Here is an 18,746-nt window from a genome sequence, read left to right as displayed (position 1 = left end):
CGCGAAAAGTTTGCTAACCGGATCGCTGCCCGGAGCGCTGTTACAGATATATATCTTGTTTTAAACGTTAATTTCTCAAAATCCACTGAAGCACATATATTGAGACCTAGCAAAGGCACATCAGGCTAACAGTCCCTACAATTTTGCCAAGTTTGGTGGAAATCCATTCAGCCGTTCGGGCTAAAAGTGAGGCCAACCGCCCTATGGAAATTAACATGGGAAAAACGCGTTTTGGGACCCCCCTTTTATCTCAGCCCCCCCTTGCGGAACACCCCCCAAATTTCCAGGAGCTGCTCAGAAACAAAATGTGCCATTTTCCAGAAAATTTCAGCCAATTCCATCCATATACGCCAAAGTTATTAGACATAGAATTTTCAGAAATCCCATAGGGAAAAAATCCTAACTATATATACCTACTGGCGACCGCCAGTAGGTAATATATATATATACATATAAAATATTAATTACCTACTGGCGGTCGCCAGTAGGTAGTTATAGTTAGGATCTAGTTACCATAGGAAAATGGCAACATTCTCTTCCCAATAACTTTGCCCCGATTGACAAATCTTCACGAAATTTTCAAAAAAAATTCTTTGTTGATATCAGCTCCTATGTGGAAAGTTTGGGGGTGATTCATCAAGGCAGGGCCAAGAAAAAAGGGGATCCCAAAACGTGTTTTCTACATGTCAATTTCTATAGAAAACTTTAGACAAGGCTACAGGTTGAACGGGTGAACGGAATTACCCCAGATTTGGCAGGGAGAAGGGTCTTGATCTAGAAAGCACACTTTTGTTTACTTGGTGTAAATTTGTTCAGTAGTTTTTGAGAAATATTGAAATTTATAGATATCGATATTTGGGAATTTTGCCATCTGATTGGCCAAGGCGTTACGAGCACGAGCTTGCTGCTGATTGGCTGCGAGCGGTGTGAGCGGTTGCAACTAGGAAGTGTTGGCTGCCATTTTGTGATTCCGTTGAAGCGAGTAAGGGGAAAAAGGGGGGGAAAGGGGGAAATAGGAGGGTAGGAGCACTGTAACCTCTGTGGGGTGTTTAGGGTGTGCTATAGAGGGGGCGCGAAGCGAAGAATTCACACCTAACAGTGTGTAAGTGGTGGATGTCAGAAGGGACCTGTTAGGAGTGATACAAGTGTAGAGCCCTTACCTACGAGTACGGAGGGGATCATCTGGGACAGAGAACCATCAGTTGGACACCCAGGTAACTCTTGGTCCGGGTCTTTATTACAGGACGTCGGAGGCGGGCCAATACAGAGACAACCAATCAGCTCGAGCGCGGCAGGAGGAAAAGGCAGGCCTGGACACAGAATGTGGTGACATCGGCAATTCCGGAAGAAGACAAGAAGAGGAACCGCAAGGACGCGAGCAGACAGAATTGGAGGAGAAGCCAGCACAGGACGAGGAGACGAGGAACCCCACGGAGGAAGGCGGAGAAGCTGAGGAGTGGTCCGAGGAGTGATGGATAGCTTCATCCACCCAGGCAGGTGCAACCGCGGCCGTAACTCAGGAGAGATACGGCTCGGACTGTGAGTGACACAGCAAACGGGGCATAGACCAATCGAGTTCGGGGAGGTGGGAGGTACGAGGGATAACAGTGGAAGGGAAGGAAACCCGGGCACTGTACATAGTGACCACTCAAGCACTGTTTTCCCTTCGTGTATCACACTTCCTATAACCTACCCTGCCTAAAACTCAACCTTCAACCCTCACGTTAGTGAGGAAGAAGCATGGTTCCCCGAGAGTAACATTAGTATCCACCCTAATTATTCAGAGGGTGACTCGGATACTAGACCTCTTGACAGTGACCATTATTCGACTACACCGGGTGTGGTGGTGGTTACCCCTTCACATACAGGACCCTTCCTTTAAGTCTGAGTACTTACCGTCCTCTTTGTTCTTTCCTCGAGCATCCTGAGGGTCGACAGACAAACGGATAACTCCAGTGCAAGGAAGACGCCAGAAGAATCTGCACCATACCAACATCAACCTTAAGAATACTCAAGAAATCTTCTCACCTTGTCAATTTTCTTCTAATTAAACCCACAATTGACAAATTACTAAAGCCTCCTAGCTTCTATTTCCGCCCATCCCTCCCACAGGGGGCTCCAGAAATTAAGTGAGTTATTGCGTAGAGTCTGATGCGAGTAAGGTGAGGTGGTGCGGGACTCGGGGATTAAAGCGTGAGCCCAAATTGTGTGTCTTATGCTGTGTAGTAAAGTGCCGTGGTCGCTGCACTACAGTTGTGGAAGTAGTGTCTGCATGTGTTTACAACTACTAGGACGAACTACTGACCAGTACTGGTATGAAAGACCTGGGGTACGGAATATATGTGAGGTATTGTCTAGAGTCTCATGCTGATAAGCTGAGCTGCTGCCGGAGTCGGGTATTAAAGCGTGAGCCCAAACTGTGTGTCATATGCTGTGAAGTCATGTGCTCTGGCCACTGTGCCACATCTGTGCAAGTAGTGTCAGCATGTAGTTATAGCTACTTGAATGAACTTTTGTTTAGAACATTGTAGCTTTTGTATGGTGCTTAGGTGGTGTTGTATGGGGAGTGTGAAGGTAAATCAATACAGTATTTGTAAGGCGCAAACTACTCACCCCTATGGGGATCAAAGCTAGAGGTCTGTGCTGCAAAGTGAGATGGTCTGGCCGCTGCGCCACAGCTTTGTGGAGAATAGATTTTGGCGAGGGTGCGGGAGTTGGTGTTATATGGCCCTAAAATAGCGGGCCTAAGTTGTAAGTTATAGGGTGGCTCTAAAAAGAGCCCTTGTGTTCATATGTTGGAGCTACATATAAGTGCGGATGCACAGCTTCAAGTTATTCAGGAAAACTCGGTTTCCCTGATCTGTGGAGTGAACTTCATCACTTCTGTATATATCTGCCATATCAAAACGTATGTTGTTGTTGTAGATGAAGCCCATTTTGTGGACTCTGAGGTATGCAGATACAGCTTTGTTGATTTTTTCCGAGATTTTTCAATCTGAGGACTAAATTGTTTGTACCATTTCTACTTCTGTCTTTGGCATATATTGGAATATAAAAAGACAGTATGAGGCAAAAGTAACATCAATTGTCCAAAGGTGTCCTTCATAAGCATTTCTAAACCTACCCAAGTCAATGTGCCTAGGTCGTTTCCACCACAGTGCACAATCATGAGGTCAGGGTGTTGGAGATGCAAACAGATTTTAACCAAAGGCAAAAATTGGTGCCACCTCAGTCCTCTCTGTCCAAACCATTTATTGTGCACATTTTGTAAACCTAGATCTAAGTCAATATGTCTCTGTTCTGCATACCTCTTGCACCAAGAAACATAGCTATGTCCTACGATCCACACTAGCATTTTGAAGGTATGACTGGAAGGTATGGAAAGATGTCTGTAGCTCATGCAGTTCCTTTGTAGAGTAAGAGATATGTTTAAAGATGGAGAACTAGTTTCTTTTCACATACAAAACGGTACTTGATTAGGAGATGAAAACCAGTGTTTTTAAAAGTAGGGTGCACATTTGTTTTGTGGAAAAGTATCTTTGTGATTGGTTAAGAAAAAGCAGTTTGCACGTGCAGTACATATTATAGGATAGCATTTGCTCAACTCAACCACACCTGCTACTTGCATTTGGAAGGCACTGTTCAAACTTAAAACAATCGTGAACTTTTAACCTGCACGTGCTGTTAAATGTTCGAGAAAATGTTGCAAAAAAATATCGTTAGCTTTAAAAAAAATTATGAACTTTTAACCTCCACTTGTTGTAGAATGTTCTAGAATGTGTGTTGATATAATACGTTGCATTTTTGACTTCGATGTGTACTTGAATATTTAAAAAACTGTTTATATGGAAAAGTAGAAAGACCGCAATAGAGAGAAGTTTTGAAAGCTAAAAGAATCAAGGAACTATTGTAATTTGTTCTTGAATACCTACTGGCGGTCACCAGTAGGTAGTTATCACTGTTAACGGTCTGAAAGTGCGATATTGCTCAGAGTGGCATGGTGCTGATATGATATGGTGCTACACTCGGGAATGAAACCGAGAGTCTAAACTGTGAGGTCATTGCTGTAAAGTGATGTGGTCTGGTGTTTGTAGTACACGTATGCAAGTAGTGTTAGTAGGCGTTTATACCATACAGGGAGTGGGAAGCGAACTACTGACTGCTACTGTATGTTAATGGTATACCAGAAGCGGGAAGCGAAGTAGTTAGGCTTACTGGTGTGAAGACTTGGGGATGAAACCAAGCTGACTGCTGTAAAGTGATGGGATTTGGGCGCTGTAGGATGCTAGCCGCTGTAGTATAAATGTGTAAGTAGTGTTAGTATCTGTTTATAGTATATAGGGAGTTGGAAGCAAACTACTCACCCCTACTGGTATGAAGACTCAGGGATTAAACCGTGAGCCTTAATTTTGAGCTCATTGCTGTAAAGTGATGTGCTCAAGGCGCTGTAGCATACCTGTGGAAGAAGTGTTACTTTAAGTTTATACAATATAGGGAGTGGGAAGTGAAAGACGTTCCGCTACCCGTCTCAAGACTCGTGGATGAAACCATGAGCTCATTGATGTAAAGTCACGTGCTCTGTGTAGTATTCCAATGTAAGTCATAGTAGAATGTTAGTATGTAATTCTACTAGAATCTAAGTATGTAATGTTAGAATGTAAGGCTGTAATGAGGAGAACATGGCGGAGTTTGTACATGGTTCTGGATTAGACGGTTGCTTTGCTGTCTGCTTCTGTTGGTGGTTGTTTCAGGTGTCTTGTTTTCTTGTAATAAATCTACTTATTGGATCCACTGCTGTCTGCCTCTTCACTACATAAATTTGGCGACAAACGGGAGAAGGCAAAAAGAAGGCACCACTCACCAATATTTCAAAATTGCTTGTGTTGTGCTGAAGACCCGTTTTCTTCGCGTAGCTGTTTCTATTCATGCCAGGGTCGTCGGCTCATTGAACTATGTCATCCTACTTCTGGTAGGATTTATATTTTTATATTTTGAGCTTCCTCTGCTTCTTCACTACATTCAGGTTGCTGTACTACACATATGTAAGTAGTGTTAGCATGCGTTTATACTAACAAATGCATCATGGTCCTAGGGAGAGTGACATCTCAGGTGCAGCACATACAATGTCCCGGGGTGTGCCTTCGCAGGACATTTGTGTTTGCTATTAGAGGGTGGTGCATGGCTTCCGCCCTGTGATAGCAAATACTTGTTTGACTACTTGAAGCGAGAGGAGGAAAACCTTGTATCGCTGTAATAGAGGGGATGCGGATGGTAAAAATGGAGAGAAAAGAACAAAAAAAAAAAGCGGGATCTCACCTGTTCTTTTAAATGAGGCCCCTGGTGGGTATTGTTCCATGGCCAATCCAATTGTTATATTGCAGGGTCTCTGTAGGACTGGGGATCTTAATGTCACATGTAAATTAGGCGCGGAAGGGCACAGAGACTTTTTGCAGCCTAGGGGAGCGCCACCTTCCCGGGTATTGTTTACTAATTGTTTGGGGGGTTCGAGGCCAACTCAAATCCGGGGATCGCCACACTCTGGGTCTTTATTTAAATATGCAGGGTGGGCCTCGGCAGTCCTTGAAGCCTCGGTGGTCCTAGACAGTGCCTTATTTGTTCTGTAATCACACAGGCAGTACTTATAGTGTTATAAAGTGATACACTCTTAGAACTCTTGCAGTTGTACAATTATCTAGGCTTCATTTGTCTAATAGTCAGTTAGATTATGTTTGGTAGGTGCACTCTAATATTAAAAATTGTTGCCCTTAAAATCTCCTATAAACAGATGATTTTCACAATAAATATTAGACAAATGTTGTTAGAAAAAGAAGACCTATACACTCAGTTATTTATTTGAAAAAAGTAACCTTTATTAAAACACAAATAAATAGAAATGTAACTTCAATAGATGAAACAGTATAATGAAAAAAGTGGGTTGGACTCCAGTGGAAGCAGCGTACGAAACCTGCAAGACAAAAATGAAACATAAGTATGTGTGCTATGTGGAAGAGGTAAAGAAAGGTAGTCTGAATGAAAGGACCATAGTGAGAATGGAAGGGAGGGGGAGTGGGTGGAAGGGAGAAGGGGAGGGAGAGTCAAAAGAAGAGTGGGAGGAAGAGACAGAGCGTTGGCCTATTGCACCCAGCCCTTAGTGTTTACCCTCCCATCACCCTTTTGTCTAGGACGCTGGGGTCCGCGAGAAAGAGTGTGGTTCAGCAAATCCTTAAAATTAAATACAATGAGGACAGAGATTATGGGCCATATTATCAAGGAAGGGCGATAACATTATCGCCGCTTTAGAGGCCGGAAAATGCTGCTAAATCGGCGATAAGGGGTTGATAATATGCCCTTGTGAATTCCCTTAGAAGCCCAGGTTCTGGTGTGAACCTGGGTTTCTATGGGAATTTACAAGGGCATATTATCAACCCCTTATCGCTGCTTTAGCTGCAGTTTCATGCCGCTAAAGTGGTGATAATGTTATCGCCGTTCTTTTATAATATAGTCCTACATTAATAGCTACGGAAAAATCGTTTGCCTGCACCTGTGCACCCAGGCTGCTACACCCCAACCCCTCCCCCGCACTGGGCTCAATTGTAGGTCTTGCACACCGAGGCTTCCCTGCTCACCTGCCACCACTGGTGTGTCCCACGACTTGTTGGTGCAAGCTCCTAGTCCGGGGTACGTTTGTACGGTAGACCAGGTCTCCAGTTGGGGACAGTGTCTTGATACCACGATGGAAGGTGTCAAAATGCCAGGGCATCATAGCGGAGTCAGATCCCTCTCTGCCCTTCTTGTGGCAATCAATGGAATGTCTGAAAAGGGAGAAATAATTTAATGGTGGAAACGTCTAGAGGTAAATGGAGGTCTATTTCAAGCTTGATAGAAAATAGAAGTTGCGTGCATCCTTCGTTTTTGAAGTATGATCTACCAACTTTTAGTGGTAATCGTGGTTGAAAGAGAAGTTGGAGTACACGAGAATACACAAGGTTAAATAATAATATGTTATACCAAAGTTCACATACAAAAAAACAGAACGCATGCTAGAAGCAGAATGTGCGCGTGTAATGCAGTGGCGGGAGCCTGCGTGCATCTATACTTAGTAAGGAGCTCACTACAGTGTCCTAAAAGCCAACGCCACATGTCTGTAGAGCAGCGGTGCCCACTGGCTCAGGCCTACAGTACGGTCCAGCAGGTCCTTAAAATTAGACCGATGTGACTGAATGAGATTAGAGATCCCATCATTACGCACGGCAACATCGCTTTTTCACATGTGCGCACTCAGGGTGATGCACCCTACCCCTCCCGCAGCATTGTGCTTAAAAAGTGTCTGTAGGGCAGCGCTGCCCATAGGCTCAGGCCTTATGGTACAGCAGGTCTTTAAAATGAGACAGAGATGTGACTGAATGAGGTCAAAGATCACATCATAACACATGGCAATATTGCTTATTCACACGTGCGCACTCTGGGTGATGGAACGTTTGAGATGCATGGCAATCACACATGGAAGGCTAATGTACAGAGCATGAATATTGATCAAGATGATTGTTGCATGTTGTGTGTAGTATAAGATATGTGTATATAGGAAAACACTTTTCAAAAAAGCTTTCTAAGCAGAAGAGGTGTCTCTCATCAAACACTGTAGAGAGAATGAGTAAAATAGGTGGGGTCATCCAAATGTCACAATGGGAAAAGTTATGAACCAATCAAATGCTTTTATTTAGGTCACATGGCAATCGCGCACCGAGAGCGCAAGGAGGCCGCACCCGACGCAATGTCGACAAAATATATTTATCATAATATAAGTTTATTACAGTTGGAAATATATAAATGTTTAAAATATTTTAGATTTTCGCATGCTTTCATATACTGTTTAAAGTAATTCAGATATACTTTTGAGACAAAAAAAAGGGAATGGCGTTCCCGGCACGATACTATACGTCTGTAACGTAACACAGGGCCTGGCAACGTGTACTCATCGAATACGCAAAGTGCAGTGGGCGCGACTCCATACGTACATGACGTAATGCGTGGCTTGGTAGTGCGTACATGGGGTGGCTTCTTACGTATATGATGTTACGCAGGAGGTGGTGTCACGAACCCGTTGGATAAGAAATGCGCATTATTTATGAGTTTAGCAATAAGGCAGATATGATTCGTGTGGTAATAGAGCTTGGTACTCTACCGGTATGGGAGTGGAGTTACCCATAGGTTTTACAGACGTTAGAGTTAGGAATTAGCATTTAAAAAACTTTTGAAATTCACAAAAAAAAACATAGGTTTCAGGGACGTTATAGTTAGTTGAACATTTGACTCATATAAAACCAGAGAAATACGCCCGGTTATAGTTAGTTTAGCTAACTGCAACTCGCACACCCACAATGCATTGCTGATGATGTCACATATTACATCACTCATGACATGGTCAGTGACATCACTGATCACATCATTGATAGCATCTCAAATGACATCACTCATGACATCATCCACGTGACAATCTGATGCACATACTGATGCTCTAATGATACACCCATTCTAAAATGGTAACTGCTATTTTTGAAACTATACACAGAATAATGCCACATACCACATATCACTCACTATTTCCTAGGTCTACACACACATCCAGTCACTTATACATGTAGTTACTCATCAATACAGGACTATAATATGCACTCGTACATCTATACATGGAGTCACACTCTGCCACTCATCCATAGAGTTACTCACACACCTAGTCAGTAATGCAAAGTATCAATGACATACCCATTTAATCATGTATAGTTATACACACCAACTTTGTTATTTTTAGACATACCACATCACTTATTAATACAGATATTAACACATATTTACTGTCTTGTACAATCACTGATAGAAGCAGACAGTTATCTATACACCCACTATAGAAATCCCTTAGTCTCACGTAAACTCATTTGTATACTCCAACACTCACATATAGTGGCTTACATCATATGTAGTTAGTCACATATATACCACTGAGACATGTATTCACTCACTAACCCACCCATAGACACACTAACTCACCCATACAGCCCTTCCCAGATGCACTTTTTAATCCATACAACCACTTAATAACCCACTCAGACATCTATGCATAGACTCATACACCCACCCACCCATACAGACACTCAGGGACCAATACAGATACTCAGACAACAAATCAATAACCTATAAAGACACTCATGTAGCTATTCAGCAACCCATGCAGTTGCTTACACACCAATGGGGAGGCTAATATGGACTTTCACACAGTTTAGTCACTAACCTATGCATTCAGTATATCATGTTCAGTCACTCACCTATACAGTCAGTCACGCACCTATGAAATAATTCCTTTAGGCACTTGTAAATGTATTCATTCTTCAATACACCTTGGTGTGTGTGTGTGTGTGTGTATATATATATATATATATATATATATATATATATATATATTCCAAATATAGTTAGTTGCACTAACTATATATCGCGCACCCGCAATCCACTGCTGATGATGTCACATATTACATCATTCATGACATGGTCAGTGACATCACTGATGACATCACTGATGACATCTCAAATGACATCACTGATGACATCTCAAATGACATCACTGATGACATCACTGATGACATCTCATTTGACATTACTGATCACATCACTGATGATATCATTCATGTGATAATACGATGAACCTCTTCAGACTCTAATATAACCTTAGATACAATCAGTGTAAACAGACACTCACAGACTGTCACTCATCCATGGAGTTACTCACACACCTAGTCAGTCATGCAAAGAATCAATCACACCTCCATTTCCTCAACTATACAGTTATACAAACTTTACTTATTCAAACATATACCAACACATATTTACTCTCTTATACAATCCCTGATACAAGTTCACAATGATCCATACAGCCACTCACACATTCACTGGCTCTTATGCACAGTTATTTATATATGTCAACTCTCACATGTACTGTGTTTTACATATGTACTTACTTTGACATGTAGCACTGAGATATCCATTCACTCACCAATACACTCATGCACACAGTCAACCGCCCATACAGCTGTTTCCACATGCACTTTTGAAACCATACATCTAGTGAATCAACTGCTCACACATCTATGCACAGAGTCATACACCTCCCAGCCACCCACACACACACTCAGTCTCCCATACAAATACTTGGGCAACCAATTAATAACCCATATAGTTACTCATATTGCTACTTATCAACACATGCAACAGTTTACAGAACAACAGACATAATGATGCACAAATTAAGACAGTTTAGTCACTAACCCATGCACTCAGTGAGACACATTTAATCACTCACTCATACAGTCAGTCATGCACCTACTAAATCCTTCATCCAGACACTTATACATCCACTCATTCTTCAATATGTAAGACATATTTTAACTTTACAGAAACATACAGTCACTGGATGTTGTCATCAGTGATGTCATCAGTGATGTCATTTGAGATGTCATCAGTGATGTCATCAGTGATGTCACTGACCATGTCATGAATGATGTAATATGTGACATCATCAGCAGTGGATTGCGGGTGCGCGATATATAGTTAGTGCAACTAACTATATATGGAATTTCAATGGTTTTGTGTGAGTAAAATAAGGTTTTGTAAATGCGAATTCCTAACTATATATGGTCTATAACCTATGGTTTTTTCAGTGAATTTTCAAGGTTTTGTAAATGCTAATTCCTAACTATATATGGTCTATAACCTATGGTTTTTTCAGTGAATTTTCAAGGTTTTGTAAATGCTAATTCCTAACTATATATGGTCTATAACCTATGGTTTTTTCAGTGAATATATATATATACATACATATATAAACATATATCATCTGTATATCTATATAAATACAAACATTAATGCATGCATACATATACTTATATGCATACAGATGCATGTTATTTACATGAAAGTTGAAAAAACACTAATAAAAGCAAAGCTAAAAAGCCACCTCATTACAAACAGAATGGCTTTAACTTAAACGAGGGCGAGATCTATTGCATTTTCAATGCTTGTTTACTTTGGTTCCATCAAGAAGGCATTCAGATGTGTCACACATTTGCCATAAATTCTGAATGTTAGCACTCTAGTTGCACATTAGATCACTGTAGTAAAGCTACTGCTCACCAGGGACGTCTGCTGCTGGTATTCAAAGTGCATGTTTCAGTCTGCATGTCAGAATTTTTTTAATGAAATAGAAGAGGATTTGAGAAGTCACTCAAAATGAACCCTAATTTTTCTTTCTGAAGCACTAATCATACTTTCTATGGCAAAATTAACCCCCTCATGTTGTTCCTTTTTAAATTGAGTGTTTTCAGACTTACCACTTCATTCCAATCAAGATGGCTTCTGGTGTGCCATACTTTTGTCATAAGTAAGACTGTTAGCGCTCTAGTTGTTCTTTAGAACACTCTGGGACATTCTGTCATTGGGCTATACTTGGGGTACATCTGGGTGATATTTGGGCTACATTTAGGCTCTTTTGTCTCTGGTGGCCATCTTGGGAGACTGTATGTCAGAATTTTTTAATGAAATTGAAGAGGGTTTGAGAAGTAACGCAAAATGTGCCCTAATTTTTCTTTCTGCAGCACTAATCATAATTCATATGGCAAAATATACCCCCTCATTTTGTTCCTTTTTAAATTAAATGTTTTAAGAGTTACCACTTTATTCCAATCAAGATGGCTTCAGGTGTGCCATACCTTTGTAATAAGTAGGACTGTTAGCGCTCTAGTTGTTCTTTAGAACACTCTGGGACATTCTGTCATTGGGCTATACTTGGGCTACATCTGGGTGATATTTGGGCTACATTTGGGCTCTTTTGTCTCTGGTGGCCATTTTGGGAGACTGCATGTCAGAATTTTTTAATGAAATAGAAGAGGATTTGAAAAGTCACTCAAAATGTGCCCTATTTTTTCTTTCTGCAGCACTAATAATACCTTCTATTGCATAATATACACCCTCATTTTGTTCCTTTTTAAATTAAATGTTTTAAGAGTTACCACTTTATTCCCATCACGATGGCTCCAGGTGTGCTATACCTTTGTAATAAGTAGGACTGTTAGCGCTCTAGTTGTTCTTTAGAACACTCTGGGACATTCTGTCATTGGGCTATACTTGGGCTACATCTGGGTGATATTTGGGCTACATTTGGGCTCTTTTGTCTCTGGTGGCCATTTTGGGAGACTGCGTGTCAGAATGTTTTAATGAAATAGAAAAGGATTTGAGAAGTCACTCAAAATGTGCCCTAATTTTTCATTCTGCAGCACTAATCATACTTTCTATGGCAAAATATACCCCCTCATGTTGTTTCTTTTTAAATTAAATGTTTTAAGAGTTACCACTTTATTCCAATCAAGATGGCTTCAGGTGTGCCATACCTTTGTAATAAGTAGGACTGTTAGCGCTCTAGTTGTTCTTTAGAACACTCTAGGAGGCTGCAGTAGAACACAAAGGAATCAACTGACAGTCTCTGTCCTTGTTGGATGTACATGTTTTACTGAGAATGTCAGACTTCATTTTCACATGACTGAGAAAGATAATGTGAATTTACAGAAAATATGCTTTCAGTTTAGCTTATAGATCCCCTTCCAAACCACTGTGGGAAAATCATGAGATATTAGTTTTCTTTCAAACAATATTCATGATATCACAGCAGAAGGTTTTTTCACATGGTAAAATCACCTTAGAACCCACCACAACTCCTAAAACGAGTATGGTACCATCAACAAATGATTTATAATGTAACTAAAGTCCTAAAACCCTCTATTAACTACAATGCTTTTTAATGAGGTGCTATCATGTATATTGGTCCCAAGATGGCTGCCAACACTTCTTGGATGAAGTGCTGACAGCCAATCAGATCAGATGTGTGGTTAGGCTCCGCCCAGATATATATCTTTTTTTTAACCTAAATTACTCAAAATCCACTGGAGTACATATATTGAGACCTAGCAAAGGCACATCGGGCTAACAGTCCCTACAATTTTGCCAAGTTTCGTGCAAATCCATTCAGCCGTTCGAGCTAAAAGTGAGGCCAACCGCCCTATGGAAATTAACATGGGAAAAACGCGTTTTGGGACCCCCCTTTTTTCTCGGCCCCCCCTCGATTAAACCCCTCCAAATTGTCAGGGGCTGCTCAGAAACAAAATGTTCCCTTTTCCTGAGAATTTCAGCCAATTCCGTCCACAAACGCCAAAGTTATTAGACATAGAATTTTCAAAAATCCCATAGAGAAAAAATCCTAACTATATATACCTACTGGCAACCGCCAGTAGGTAATATATATATATATATATATATATATATATATATATATATATATATATATATATATATATATATATATATTCACTGAAAAACCATAGGTTTCACACCAGTTATAGTTAGGAATTAGCATTTTAAAAACCTATTAAATTCCTTGAAAAAACCATAGGTTTCACACCAGTTATAGTTAGCTGGACATTTTACTGACATAAAACCATTGAAATTCCCACGTTATAGTTAGCTGGACTCACTAAAACTTGCGTGTGTAATGCACTGCTGATGACGTCACATATTACATCACTCCTGACATGGTCAGTGACATCACTCATAGGAAAACACTTTTCATAGGAAACAACACAATTATACAGTCAGTCATGCACCTACTAAATCCTTCATCCAGACACTCATTCATCCACTCATTCTTCAATATGTAAATTATTCACTTTAACCTAATTGTATTTTAACTTTACAGAAACACACAGATACTGGATGATGTCATCACTGATGTCATCAGTGATGTCATTTGAGATGTCATCAGTGATGTCATCAGTGATGTCACTGACCATGTCATGAATGATGTAATATGTGACATCATCAGCAGTGGAGTCCAACTAACTATAACGTGGGGATTTCAATGGTTTTGTATGAGTAAACTGTTCAGCTAACTATAACTGGTGTGAAACCTATGTTTTTTTCAGTGAATTTCAATGGTTTTTGAAATGCTAATTCCTAACTATAACGATTGTGAAACCTCTGGTTTTTTTCACTGAATTTCAAAGGTTTTTTAAAAGCTAATTCCTTTCTATATCAAGTTTGTAACCTACGATGTTTTTTTTATTTGCTGTTTTGTGTAAGTATTAATTATTAAAACATTTTTTTATAATAATATTTTTTAAATGTTTTATTTTAATCATTTTTTCCTTGGGCGCTCTGGGTGCGCGCACCGGTAAGCTCTCCGGAGAGCGCACCCAGAGCGCTACTTCTGCGCTCGTGTAAAAAAATAAGAATGAAAAGTAAATAATTACGCAAGACTTTTAGTACCATACATATAAAAGCAGTATTTTTGATTTACGAAATGAAAATAATTTTGCATTTCCGTAAAACTATCGAAACGTCACTTAGTCGCGCCGCGTATGCGCCCCCGGAAGCGCCTACGTTCGCGCTGCGTAAGCACCCCCGGAAGCGCTCCGGTGCGCGCAGCGTAAGCGCGTCAAGTTATGTGACCTTAAAATAACACTTTTCATTGGTTGCTAACAGTTTTTTTTACAAAGAATGAAATCCCCACCCATTTCCTTCACTTCTTCTTTCACTTTTGTGACTGCAAGACCTGCCTTTTTGCTCTCGTTCTTTGCTGGCTATCTTGGATTATCATGGCTGCCAGACCATCCAGCAGTGAAGATGACATCAATGAATTCATCGATGAAGAGCCTCCTCAGCCGAAGGTGAAAGAACATTTCATCTGGAAGTTTTTTCAATTCCTGAGTACCAGAAGAAAGTAAATGCTCCAAAAGTGGAGTGCAGGATCTGTCATACAGTCCTGTCACAGGGTGACCCCACAAAAAAATATTCTTTTGGGAACTCCACAATGATTGGTCATGTGGAGAGGAGGCACCCCCAGAATTTTGCCCGGGAAAGTGTCAGGGCTCTGGCACAAGACGTTCCCAGTGATGGGGCCTCTACATCAACCGGAGGACCAACAGCATCGGTGAGTGGGAGATCGCAAGAGCTGGTTCCGAACATTCAGCCTGCATTTAACAAAGGCGTCCTTAAATGCAGAGACTGTGATCAGCTACTTTGCTATGGGGAGCAAAGTGTTCTGCTCATGGTTCGAGCATTTGAGAACCATCGCTGCCGTTCCCAGCCCTAATTTTTTTTTGTTGCTCCTGTTGAGCAGTTTCCATTCCCTGTTTTTGTTTTTGTTCTAAAAAAAGAAAAAAGAAGAAAATAAAAAAGTTCTTTTCAGAACTACCTCCAATATGGCTGAGATACCCGCCACCCCCTCCCAACACAATCCCCAAGAATGGGAAACCGGAAACGGTTCTGAACTTTTGGAAGGCGGGAGGGAGTGACCCTCCCGACCGTATTTATTAAAATATGAAACAAAATCAAAAACATTAAAATAACAGTTTCATATTATGTACAATTTCATTTCCACATTACGATGTTTGGCTAACCTTAACAGATCTCTAATACAAAGGTTCTCCTAGCCGAACTAACATCCTACAAAACATTTGACTTGAAATTGTACATCCTAACGTTAAGGGCCCACGGCAAGGTCGTAACCGGTGTCAGATCCCTAAACCAGAAATACCCCCCCTCACTTGTGAGGGGAGCGACCGCACAGAGGCGTACCTCAAGTGCATCTACCAATTTCCCTTGGACTTGACGGGGGCCCCAATGAACTTGACGCCATTTAACGGTCGTCCGAGGACTCGTGTGAGGTGTCTAAAAGGTAGCGTAAACCCCCTCCCGAACCCCACACAACTTACCCCATCTGCCGTCGCAGATGGCCTGGCCCCGGGAAATTCCCCAGGAGGGCCCGTAGCCCCTCCTATCCAGGAAGGGGCCTTGACCACCTTTCCTTTCCTTCCGGCGGCCTATCCTTAGAAGGGACCGCCTCCCCGTTGAGGGGCCAATGGCCACCTCCCCCGAGCGCTCCCATCCGTAATGGGTGACGCCCCCCCATAGGGATCTTCCAATTACTGCTCACCGATCATGACCTTACCGCCCGACCAAAATAAATACGACAATTTACCTAAATTACTAAATTACAAAACAACCATAACTATTACAAGCATGATTACTGATCAACACTAGCGCAGAATTACTTTATTTGAAAAACATACTGAAAATGACCATTCTTTATTGCATACTCAAAATATCACGACAATCGTCACAACCTGCAAGAAATAGAGTTACCACATCAAAACTTTATTAAAAACAACTAGCTGTCCTCAGGGGCTGGTGGGTGGGTCAAAATTGGCTCTTCGTTCCGTCTCGAGCTCACGTGCAGCGGGGAGGTGCAGCTTCAGAGCACAGGAACAAGAGGATGCTTTCTTGGCTTGTTGCTCCTTTTATCCGTCTTCAGGCGGGCGTAAACCCGCCTCCGCCTGCCCCCGAGGGCGTGGCCGGCCGCGTCAGTGTCTAGGACAACCCACTCCAGGGCGGGAAAAGGCGCGCCCCGGCTACGCCGCTTCGGGCATACCAGCCGAGACTCGCCTCCCGCCCAAGATGGCTTCCCGGGGGGATCGTGGTACTCCACCATACGTTCGGGGGGACCGAATGGTCGCCCCTTTCCATATGGCTGAGATACCCGCCACCCCCTCTCAACACAATCCCCAAGGATGGGAAAACGGAAACGGTTCTGAACTTTTGGAAGGCGGGAGGGAGTGACCCTCCCGACCGTATTTATTAAAATATGAAACAAAATCAAAAACATTAAAATAACAGTTTCATATTATGTACAATTTCATTTCCACATTACGATGTTTGGCTAACCTTAACAGATCTCTAATACAAAGGTTCTCCTAGCCGAACTAACATCCTACAAAACATTTGACTTGAAATTGTACATCCTAACGTTAAGGGCCAACGGCAAGGTCGTAACCGGTGTCAGATCCCTAAACCAGAAATACCCCCCCTCACTTGTGAGGGGAGCGACCGCACAGAGGCGTACCTCAAGTGCATCTACCAATTTCCCTTGGACTTGACGGGGGCCCCAATGAACTCGACGCCATTTAACGGTCGTCCGAGGACTCGTGTGAGGTGTCTAAAAGGTAGCGTAAACCCCCTCCCGAACCCCACACAACTTACCCCATCTGCCGTCGCAGATGGCCTGGCCCCGGGAAATTCCCCAGGAGGGCCCGTAGCCCCTCCTATCCAGGAAGGGGCCTTGACCACCTTTCCTTTCCTTCCGGCGGCCTATCCTTAGAAGGGACCGCCTTCCCGTTGAGGGGCCAATGGCCACCTCCCCCGAGCGCTCCCATCCGTAATGGGTGACGCCCCCCCCATAGGGATCTTCCAATTACTGCTCACCGATCATGACCTTACCACCACAGGCCGGATAGTTGACCGGCTATCCGGACCCCCCACAACAACTCCTGCCTAAAGGTCATGTTTTAAACTCTTTAGCCAAGCTATGAGGTCTCCTATGAGCAACTCATTCCCCACCCGGGACAAATGAACCCCATCCCCCAAATACATACTGTCCCCTTTGATACAACCATGCGAAACAGAATGCAGTGTACTTGAACGAAACAATCTACTCACTTTGTTATTTATTTTCTTTACTGAATGATTCAGAGCAGAAACCGAAATAGCCCCCCGCCACACTTTTCGTGGGATCATATGGGACCATGCAATTGTGCACCCTGGAACTCTTCTTGACAACCAACTTACTGTGGAAAGCATTGCCTCAAGAAGAAGTCGTCTACCAGTGGCCACCAAATCGTTGCCCCCAAGATGGACTATGATTATAGACGGCGGTGACCTTGTCCGCCCTAACAAACCCTCAAAAAAGGATTGAAACTGGTCAATACAGAGCCCGCCCCTTCCGTAGAAGGACACCCTGTACCCGTATTCCCCAGCCACGTGAATCATGTCACCTGCTTTGAATACGTCCGCGGCACGCCTCACGTATGAGTGGCCCACGACCCACACCTCCTTTTTCACAGCCGGTGATGTCTGACCGCTGGTCCCCAGGTGTCGGGTCGACTGCACAGTCCGCCCCGCCTCGTAAGCTTGCGCAACTGAAAACCAAACAAAAACAAGAAGCGTGAGTACATTATTACAGCTTCACAACATGTGCAACCGCACATACCTTTTATAACAGTTCGAGGACCAACGCCCCAAACGTTTTACTTCTTCTACACTCAGACCCCTGGCTGTAGCCTCAGTAGCAGCCCCTATCCGAAAGGAATGGGTCCCGAACTCGCCGGGGTTCAAGCCCGCGGCCGAAATCGACATCGCAAGCACCCGCTGGAACTGAAACCTCGTCAGTGGGGTGGAGTCAGCGTGTCTCAACAAGGTCCCCCCCTCATGATGCCACCCTTTGCGCTAAATATTCCTCTACGCACACCACAGGGCACATGGAAGACCCGGGGATCCTCTGAATGATTATGCAGTCCCCACTTGCACCCTGATCGGTTTTGGACCTAACAAACGAGACTGTCATCGTCTCCCCCCTGACCTGAATGTGCTCCCGGCACAATCCCCCCATCGTATCCTGCTTGTTCTTCGCCACCAATTCGCTTACCCGCATAGCCCCATGGAATGCTAGCGCAAATGCAGCTCGGAATAACACTGCTTCGTACCGGGATGAACACGTTGCCGGGAGTACGGACAATAACAGGGTCAACCTATCCAGACCTATCGGGTGCCTCTCATCTACTCTGCGACCCTCAAGGCGTTGCCACCCATGCAGCGCT

This window comes from Lissotriton vulgaris, chromosome 12 (assembly GCF_964263255.1).
Source record: "Lissotriton vulgaris chromosome 12, aLisVul1.2, whole genome shotgun sequence".
NCBI lineage: Eukaryota > Metazoa > Chordata > Amphibia > Caudata > Salamandridae > Lissotriton > Lissotriton vulgaris.
The sequence above is the reverse complement of the archived record's forward strand: the minus strand, read 5'-3'. Positions refer to the sequence as shown.